The sequence below is a fragment of the Myotis brandtii genome, unplaced genomic scaffold, assembly GCF_000412655.1.
Source record: "Myotis brandtii unplaced genomic scaffold, ASM41265v1 scaffold520, whole genome shotgun sequence".
In the NCBI taxonomy this organism is placed as follows: domain Eukaryota; kingdom Metazoa; phylum Chordata; class Mammalia; order Chiroptera; family Vespertilionidae; genus Myotis; species Myotis brandtii.
This window is the reverse complement of record NW_005369827.1, coordinates 3,446,652-3,457,648: the sequence shown is the minus strand read 5'-3', so window position 1 is coordinate 3,457,648 and position 10,997 is coordinate 3,446,652.

Genomic DNA, 10,997 nt, shown 5'->3' with positions numbered 1-10,997 from the left:
GGGAGGGAGGGAGGGAGGGAGGGAGGAAGGAAGGAAGGAAGGAAGGAAGGAAGGAAGGAAGGAAGGAAGGAAGGAAGGAAGAAACCCTTTGCCAGAAGCCTCCACCTGACCGCCCCTCAGTTCCCATTGGCTAGGATGAGTTCACATGCTTATGTCTGAACTAGTCATTGGCAAGGGGCAATGACACCACCAAAAGTGGCCTTGACTCATATGGCTCATCCTTAGGCAAACGGGAGAATAGAAAACATGAACAATTTGGGGTGGAGGAGTCATTCAAGAAAAAGAAGTAGGGGTTGGGGTAAAGCAGCAAGGAGAGTGGCTACAATAGGCAACCCACAAAAACCTGACACCAGATTATTTCTCAGGAATACTTAGCACATTTTAGGCACATACTGTGTACCAGACACTCACTTGTGTGGATAATAATTTTCATAACAACCCACTCCAGTCTAGCTTTTGTTCCCAGCATGCCCATCCAAGTACTCTTGTTTTTTATGTGATCCTTGCTCTCACATGAGGGCCCTGCCTTGTCCAAGGGAAGGATACGCTTTTTTAAAAATATATTTTTATTGATTTCAGAGAGGGAGAGGGAGAGAGAAACATCAATGATGAGAATCATTGATCAACTGCCTCCTGCACGCTCTCTACTGGGGATCCATCCCACAACCTGGGCATGTCCCCTGACTGGGAATCGATCCATGACCTCCTGGTTCAGAGGTCGACACTCAACAGCTGAGCCACACCAGCTAGGCAGGAAGTGCTCTTGTCTTGAGTCACTTCTCTACCCTCATATTTACTGCTCAGTAGCAACAAATACAATTAAATGCTCTTGCCCTGATCCCGCCCAAGGCTAGCACCTTTATCACCCAGGTCACCTCAATGTCAAGTCCTCAGAAGAGCCTTTCCTGATCCCCTGTCTATGGAATGCAACCCCTATCAGCCCAGGCATTCCTACCACATCATCCTGTTGTATATCCTAAGTAACGTTCAAGACTATCAGAAGTGGTTTATTTAATGACTTACTGCCTGTCTGCCCCAGCTAGATGGTTAGCTTCATGAGGATAGAAACCTTGTATATCTTATTCAACATTGTATCCTGACATTTAGAATAGTGCCTAGCACATAGTAGCTACTCAATTATTTCTGGATGAAAAAACGATATTCCAAAAGGTAAATATTTTTCTCTTCTACATACAGATGTTGAAATTGAGAATAAAAAGGAATTTTAAATTTTTATCCAAGGTCACCATCTTGTTGCAGGCAAATCCACATGTTAACACTATGAGTGTCAAACTGAGCCAGTGTTCTGCACCACTGACAACTTAAATAACTTGTTTAGAACCAATACTAACATTCTTTTCTAACCACTATATCGTTTTTAAATGTGATCGAGGTTTGAATATTTCTAAATTGGTAGCAACAGTTAATTATATGAGCAGATTAGAGTTAGGTCCTGGAATATTAAGGTTAATGAACCTGCTGAGACAAGAATCCCATGACTTGTGACTTCAATCAAATGTTATCACTGAATAAATATAGAATAAATTGAATGGCATTGTATATTGAGGATCAGATAAGATATGTGAAAATTTATAAAAAACACTATAAAATTACAATGAATGTTTAGTACATTTTTTTAACAAGAAGTTCCAGCTTGAACTCAAATTATTGGAATGCTTTTCTTTTTGTGTGTTTTTATAAATCATATATTGATTTTATAAAGCATATTCTTTATCTCCTTATGTCTGTAAGGCTTCTTTTTATTCCTAGAGATCTAGTTACAAAAGTCTACTCCATCAAAATACACATTTACTGAGCACATTTCTTTCAGCTGAGGTCTGTGACTATTCTGAGACCAAAAAGCCTGCTTTAATTTATAATTCTTTAAAGTCTTAAAAGGAATCTCCAGTTGAGCTCAGTGCAAATCTGAGAGTCTTCTAGACTCTAGTAGCTCCTCCAGTGCTGCCTCCAAGATCAGAAAGAACCTTTGGGGAAACTAGAACTCACGAGCTGCCCTGACATGACAGAAGGAGGCTAATCGTGACAGGATGTCCTGCTACTCGGGGTCCTCTGGGTTTCCTTAAATCATTCTTTTAAAATATTACTGTCAGTCACTCAGCTGGGCCTTGCAGAGCCACATCCTCAAACTGGCTCCGCTCCCAGTTATTGATTCAAATGTGGGTTTCACGGATAGCAAAAGGCTTAGGATGCTGTGAAGGTCTAGTTCAAACGGAAATGAAGATCGGCGCTGTATTTGCTACAATGCTCTACTCATTGCCCCGGGGGTATCTCCAAACATTTGATGTGGCAGGTCTGTGTTTACTAAACGTTTACCTCTCCTTTTGTACGTCATCAGGTTTTAGACAATATCCAAAAGAAAAATGCTTTCTCCTGGGACAGCAAGCTATCATGCCCTTCACAGCCCCTGTGTAGTCTGTGGGATATTAGCTGCAGTTCTCACAAACGGCCACTTGGGGGACAAGCCGCTGTGCCTGGGTCCTGGGACTGCTTTTGAAAGCAAAGCCCTCTGATAAGATCATTTCCCTTCTCTATGAAAAACAAATCTAGAGACAGAGAAGCATGGATCAGACCATCAAACCTCAGAGGGAAGGTAGGGGAGGGTGGGGGTAAGGGGGAGAGATCAACCAAAGGACTTGTATGCATGCATATAAGCCTAACTAATGGACACAGACATCAGGGGAGCGAGGGCATGAGTGGGGGCGGGGCGGGGGGCGGCAATGGGGGGATAAGGACACATATGTAATACTTTAATCAATAAAGAAAAAAATGTTAAAAGAACAGAGGGAAAAAATAAAGTTTAGGTTCAGGTGGAAAGAAATGTAAGTTTGTTTTTGTGTTTTTTTTAATATTCTTTTATTGATTTCAGAGAGAAAAGGAGAGGAGAGGAGAGGGGAGAGAGAGAGAGAGAGAGAGAGAGAGAGAGAGAGAGAGAGAGAAACATCAATGATGAGAGAGAATCATTGACCAGCCGCCTCCTGCACACCCCACACTCAGGATCAAGCCCCCAACCTGGGCATGTGCCCTGACCTGGAATCGAACTGTGACCTCCTGGTTTTAGGTCGATGCTCAACCAACTGAGCCATGCCAGCTGGGCGAAATGTAAGCTTTTTATTTGTCAATAAAAAATAGAAACAACCTGTCATTTCTACAAATTCAACAGTTCATCCTGCCCCTTTAAGGTAACTCAGATATCTCTAATTTAAAAACTCATCTCTTTTGGAAAATTAAATGAAGAGTGGCAGAATTTGCCACACCCAAATATGCCACTTTGAGATAAGGATTATTTTGAGTTAAAGGCTATTGAGAAGAAACAGAGTCAAGAAAAGTCACGGGGGGGGGGGGGGCAATGTACAGCCTGGCGACGATAGTTAATAATACGGTATTGTTTCTTTGAAAGTTGCTAGGAGAGTGGATCGTGAAAGTTCTCAGCACAAGAGAAAAATTTTGTAGTCATGTATGGTGATGGATGTTGGCTGGACTCATTGTGGTGATCACTTTGCAATGTGTACAAATATCAAATCATTATGCTGTACATCCAAAACTAATATGTTATGTCAATTATGCCTCAATTAAAATATTTTAAAATGCTAAATAAAAAAACAAATATAGAAATTTAACAGCAAAGTTTAAGGGCTGGGTACCTACCGTATATAGTTCCGTCTGTCAGTAGGAGCCTTTCACTTAGCAGGACATGAGGAACTCCCCCGCGTTCCTCCTACCCTCAAGGTTTCAAATACTTCTCTCATTTTGCTTGCCCTTTCTTCTGATCCAGAAACTAGAGTGGACTCCAGGGAGCTCAAAACGGGGAAGGGCCTCACCTCTGAAGTCCATGGCTACCTTTCCCACATTTATGTTGTCAGGGATACTCAAAAGCTGGGATCTTCCGGATCGGGTTGGAAAAGATATTAGTGACTCAAGTACTCCTTCACACTAAATATTTGAGCCGCAAGATTGTTTCTTCGAGTTCGTTTTGAAGCGATGCTTTTATTTTCTTTCTGTTGTTAACATTATAAGGGACGTGTCTCTCACCCCCTGTACTCTTGCCCCACATGCTCATCTTTTCCTCCACAAATCAGTAGAGTCAAATTTGTAAAATGTAGATCAGATCCCTATTAAATCCCTACCACCACCATAATACCTTTCAATGGTTTCCCCACTGCACCTAGAATAACAGCTCAACTTCTAATCAAGTCATGGGCCCTCGCCCACCCTTCCAACTCCATCTCTCACATCACTGTCCCCTCGTGGCATCTGTCTGAAGCAAACTATGCCTCCTTTTCTTCCTTGGCACACCAGGTCCTCTGCCTCCTCGGGGCCTTTGCCTGGAATTTTCATCCTCCCGCTCTCTGCCTGTCTGAGCCCTACCCAACCTTCACAGGCTCGTGTAAATATCACTGCACAGTGAAAGCACCACATTTACTGACTCTCTCTGATAGCATTCCTTCCGTCCATTCATCATACTTGAGACAATTTTAATTATATTTTTGTGTCTTTATTATCTAGTGTCTGTCTCCCCAAATAGACTGCATGTGCTTTGAGGTCAAGAAGCAGGAGAATGAGAGGCACTGTAAGAATTCTGGGCACCACGGACGTTTGGTCTGAGTAGTTCAACCAGAGAGTGGAGGGATGAGAGCAATCGTCACACTTTTGTTTAGGGTTCATGCTGTTTTCAGTGAGTTTTTAAGCTTCAGCATGCGCGAGTGGCACAAATCCCAGTGCCCTTGACAGTGCGGGTTCAAGGAGTATATCTGACCTCACTCACAGCTTTCCATCTCTATTTTAAGGAGCCTTAGCTTCACTTTCCTATCACAGTGACGGGCATCTTTAGAACAATATCACTGTAGCGTGTCCAAGTACACAAAAACAGTTCCATTGCTTTCTCTTTGTAATAATTTATCATGAAATATTAATGTCTATACTTTTCTTTTCAGAAAGCACATTGTATGTGAATCTTTAGGGAGATAGTGAGAGGAATGTTTACCGCTTTGAGAAGAGTTAAAATGGTGTAACTGGGAAGCAAAGAGAAAGAAACAATCAATGTTCAGGTTTGAGTTTTTTGGGGGGTTTTTTGGAGGGTAGGAATTGAAGTTCAAAAATAGGCCCTCGAAATCTTCATTAGAAGCACTCATTTTGAAAGTCAAAGATGTTGATTTGCAAGGGTTTTATTTTGTTGAGACAAAAAATAAAAGACTCTTAAACTTCAAAAGGGAATTTCTTAGGGGAAGTGGTGTATAGTTGATGCTATAACAATATCCTAGACTAGAACAGGACTTCAAGTCACCCAACCTCTGGGGAGACTGACTGAGTTTTTCCACATTAAGAAAGAATTACAAGACCAAATAGAACAAGCTGTTACCTTGATAGAGGCCAATAGTCCTTAAACCTGACCAGACCTGGGGGACCATGGAGAGAGTAATAGTTACTATGGAGACAGAACTGAACCTCACTGGTTTCCAGCACCAGAGAGCTGCTTGGGAGCACAAACAAGCACATCGTGGCCACTAGGCACATGTGGCTACTTAAATTAAATTCATTAAAATTAAATAAAAGTAAGAGTCCATTTCCCCAGTCTCACTAACGACCTTTTAAGTGCCTGATAGCCACATGGAGCTGGGGGCTACTGAAGTGGACAGCTCAGAAACACTTCCATGATTGCACAAAGTTGTCCTGGACAACACTGTCTCGTATCTGTGGTCATGCTGCGTGCTCTCCCAACATGTGGAGCCTGTGCTAAGAGGAGGCCCATACCTCATGTCTAAATATTTACAATGTGTGGGTCAAGCTAACAAATTGTTAAATAAAGTTATATTTTATCCTGCTTTTTGACAAATATAATTACCTGGAAGTCCGAGTGCAAATTTTAGAATTTTCAAACCCCAAGTTCCACACCGGTTGAAATGTGATGGCACAGCCAGAGCCAGGCCCTGGCCCTCAACCCACAGCCCAGTGACATGTGACTATGAGGAGCCTTGCACATGCTCATAGACAACCTAGCCTGTACACTACAGTTCCATCTCACCCCTGCAAGCAGGAGCCTGGGAGTGCAGACATACCTGCAGCACAGCCCACCGGTGGTGACAGTCATTTAACAATTGCAGGCGTATCACTCACGGAATACCTGGCAGACGTGATGTCCATCTGTAGCTGAGACTTTGCGAAGCTTAATCTTAACTGCCCCAGGTGGACACACTCCCCTTGCAATGACCCAAGAGAATCAAAAAGCACCCAAAATAGGAAATGGAATCCTTGACATCAAAAACAATGGTGATGAGCCCAGCCAGCGTGATTCAGTGGTAGAGCATGGACCTATAAATCAGGAAGGAGGGCACGGTTCGATTCCCAGTCAAGGAACATGCCCAGGTTGTAGGCTTGATCCCCAGTGTGGGGTGTGCAGGAGGCAGCCAATCAATGATTCTCTCTCATCATTGATGTTTCTATCTGTCTCTCTCGCCCTTCCTCTCTGAAATCAATAAAAAATATATATATTTTAAAAACAACAAACAAACAAAAAGAAACAATGATGATGATATAAAAGAAAAAACTAATATCTATACTTAGAAGAGATTAGGCCAAGGCAAATGCAACCATATTACACTTATTGCTTTACACTTCCATTCACATTCTAACTCAAGGACCAATACCCACTGTTAAGTAATGTGTTTGTTTCATTTGATAACTGTCAATGACTATGTATACATACCCATGAGGTCTAAACCAACTATAACAGAATGAGAGAAAGTCAGAAGGATGTTTTAATTTAGAGATTGATTACTTTTAGAGTCTCCTTATATAAATGATGTTAGTAAGCTTTCCTCTAGGATTGGCAATACATTGAAAACGTCAGCTTTTCTTTTGCTGAATGCGTTGAGGGAGCCATGAACAACCCAGAGGACTTTGTGTTCTCTGTCAAGCGAAAGGACAAGTATATAGTGCTTCCTGCAGCACAGACTCCGCAGATGCCAATGTGAAAAATATCCTGTTCTTTTACAATTTCATTCGGGGCTAGTGAATAACAGGCCCCCAGTTAAAGGCCAGCAAAGCAATCAGCTGTGACTGTGCCCTTTGTCACAGCGTTGAGAATGTGCCGAATGTGGAAAGTTCCTCTCTGAGACTGAATGCTCCCAGGCCCTGTCAGTACTACTAATTCAAAAAAGCACATTACCAAGTGAAAGTACAACCATGGTCTCCTAGTTCCAGAACCAATAGCAAAATAATAGAGGTTACTGTGTTCCTCAACCCAACCCTAGAGGAATAGAGCAGCAATAGGGGAGTACGGCCCAACCAGCGTAGCTCACTGGTTGAACATCAACCTATGAGCCAGGAGGTCACAGTTCAATGTTAGGGAGTGCTGGAGGCAGCAGATCAATGATTCTCTCTTATTATTGATGTTTCTCTCTCTCTCTCTCTCTCTCTCTCTCTCTCTCTCTCTCTTTCTCTCCTTTCCTCTCTGAAATCAATAAAAACATATTTTTTTTTTAAAAGAGGGGAGTATGGGTTACAGGAGCTAATACACACCCCAAACACATACACTTATGAAAACCCTGGGAGACCAAAATCTCTTTCTCACTGGAGTGGGTATGGAAGATAGATGACTGGCTGCAGCCTGGGGACAAGAGCCTAAACTAGCAATGAGAGAAGAATACCTTCTAGGTCTGTTCTTGCCTCTCCCCACATTAGCCTGGTAGGATCACAGCCCGGCCTTTCACTATAGAAATGGCCAACATGAGTACAACATGTGTTTTTTTATACATATTACAGTATGTAAATGTATCAAGTAAACATGTTGTACATCGTAAATTTACAGAGTGTTTATGTTCAATATCTACACTAATAAAAGAGAAACAGGCCAATTGGTGTCACTCCGCTACGCTCACCAGCCAATCGGATGAGTATGCAAATTAACCCAACAAAGATGGCAGTTAATTTGCATATATAGGCGCCCAGTGGCCTGGGTCCTGGGAACATCATCGGCACCCAGGTCACTCCGAGGTAGACCCCATGTGGGCCCTGAGCAGCGTAGGAAGGGCCTAAGGGGGCTCCTGGGTAGGGGCAGAGCCGGTGATCGGGGGGAGATGGGGATCCCCTGCCCAAGCCTGAAGCCTGGGCCACAGGCATCAGGCCTGAGCGGGGGGCTGAGCTGGTGATCGGAGGGAGATGGGGGTCCCCTGCCTCGGCCTGATGCCTCAGCCAAAGGTGTCAGGCCTGGGCTAGGGGAAGATCTAGTGATCGGAGGGTGATGGGGGTCGATGCCTTTGGCCGAGGCATCAGGCCTGGGCGGGGGGCCCAGCCAGCAATCAGTGTGAACTACAGAGGAAACACCTTTTCTGACCACTCATTGGCTAAGCTCCCTGTATGCCACTGGTAATATTCTTAGTAACTTGGGTAATAAGAATCCAAAAAGGTGATCTAGGGTTTTTCACCACACTCCTGGCGAAAAAAACGAAGGTCCACTGCTGGAGGGATAAGAAATATCATATTCTGCCCTAGCCGGTTTGGCTCAGTGGATAATGCCTTGGCCTGCCCACTGCTGGGTCTGGGTTCAATTCTGACCAAGGGCATGTACCTAGGTTGCAGGCTCCTCCCTGGCCGGGGCCCAGGTCAGGGCTCATGCAGGAGGCAACCAATCAAAGTGTTCCTCTCACTTTGATGTTTCTCTCTGTCTTTCCCTTTCTCTTCCACATTCTCTAAAAATCAATGGAAACATATCCTCAGGTGAGGATAAAAAAAAATAATAAAGAAATGTCATATCCTATGAAAGACACATCTTGAAAATGCCTAAAGAAAGTTGTCATTTTTTCATGGTGAAGGGACTGGAGTCGGTGTTGATGAAAACACCTTGGTGGCTGCGGTGACTGGCAGTGGCTTCAGCAGCGGGGTGATGGGGCTGGTGCCTTCCCCTGATCAGCCCGGTCGCCTCCCACAAAGGGAGGCCAGACTGTGGCTTAGGCCCGCTCACCAAGGGGAGCAGGGAGCGGGCCTAAGCCATCACTAGGACATCTCCTGAGGGCTCCTAGTATGTGAGAGGGGGCAGGCTGGGCTGAGGGGCCGCCCCCCCCCCCAGTGCATGAATTTCGTGCACCAGGCCCTTAGTATTTCAATAAAAATATATATTGGATCTAAAAAAATGTTTAATCAATGAAGAGAAGTAGCTTTGGCAGAACACAGTATCTTCAGGTTGGAAGCCTGCTGTTTAAGAGCTTAAGGAAACGCGGTTGGAGAAATTGGTTTCCAACTTTGGCCAGGTAGCTCACATATGTTCATCTACACTCCACCCTGGCAGAGATTTTGCAATGCCTTCTTCAGGATTAAAGTCATACATTACTAAACAGGAGAGATTAAAAAAAAATCTGTACCTAAGTACATTATTAATAAAATGTAGGTGTGGCTCAGTTGGTTGAAGGTGTGGACTAGGTTGGTCACTTCTGAGGCCTCTCTCCTTGGTTTGTAGATGGCTGTCTTCAGCCCGTGCCTTCAGGTGGTCTTCTGCCTTTGCCCTAATCTCTTATTCTCTTAAGGATACAATTGGATTGGATTAGGGATCACCCTATGACGTTATTTGAACATGATCACTACCGTGAACCAATTCCAGCATGTCATAATTTCAAGAGTTTCATCAAAAGGTTGATGGAACTTGGGGACTCAACAATGGCTAAAGGCATTTCCCCAAACCTGAAAAGGGATTATTGCTTGGCTGCCAGACACCTCAGGGCATCTTAATCTACATGTTATTGCCTCCTACTGGCCAAACACCTGAACAGCTAATTCCCCCAAATCTGACAATGGACCCTGTATATGAAACCTGACCCTTTGAAGTGTATATCTCCACCTCCCCTCAGGACAATTTGTGTTAATAAAAAGCATGGGGTCCTGAGACTAGGAGGTTTTAGTTCCTTTTAGCTAAGCTCCTCTGACCCCCAAATGCCTTTCAAAATTATGCTTCATCTCTGTACTCTTTAAGTTACACTCACAGCCTTTTTCCAGATTGCTGAACCCTTCTAGAGGCTGGAACAAGAACCCCGGCTCTCTCTCTCTCTCTCTCTCTCTCTCTCTCTCTCTCTCTCTCTCTTTCTTTCTTTCTTCCTCTCCCTAAAATCAATTTTAGAAAATTTAATGTAGAATATCAAAGTTATAGTAAGAGAATATAATATAAACATACAAAGAGAAAGAATGGATCCCCTACAAAAGAAAAAGAATCGGACTGGCATCTGGTTTCTCAACCACAACACAATGCAAAAGTCAGCACAATCGTATATATTGATGGTAATAAAGGAAAATGATTTTCCACTTGAATCTTGTATTCAACCAAATTATAAGTCAAACATGAGAGCATAAGAAAAATATTCTTGGGCACTGAAAGCTTTCGAAGGTTTATTATACTCAGACGTAGAATAAAACACTCTTGAAGGAAATAAATGTGGGGGAGAATCGCAGGATAGGCTGCTTTAAGAAATAAATCTTATGGTAATTGTACCAGATTGAATAGTCTCCCTCCAAAATTCATGTCCACTCAGAAACTCACAATCTGATCTTATTTAGAAATAGGATCTTTGTAGGTATAAATAGTTAAAATGAGATCACGCTGGAATAGAGTGGGCCTTAAATCCAACATCACAGCTGAAATCCAAAGAATGCCAAAGACTGCCATCAACCACCAGAAGCTAGGGGAGAGCAAGACAGGATTTTTTACCAGAAGCTCAGGAGAGCAGGGCCCTGCTGACACCTTGATTTCAGACTCCTAGCCTCTTCAAATATGAAATAATATATTTTTGTTGAATTATGGTAATTCATTGCAATAACCCTGGGAAACTAATACAGTAATATTTATTATAGTCTTGAAAAAGGAAATTCAGGACAAAAGGTAAGCTGAAGTTGGTTCAGCAGATGCTAGAAATAGCCAGAGAAGCAGAACAGAAACTATTTAATACTGCTTTTCCTCCTAATCAACATTTCAAATGACACCCCCACACTGCAACCGG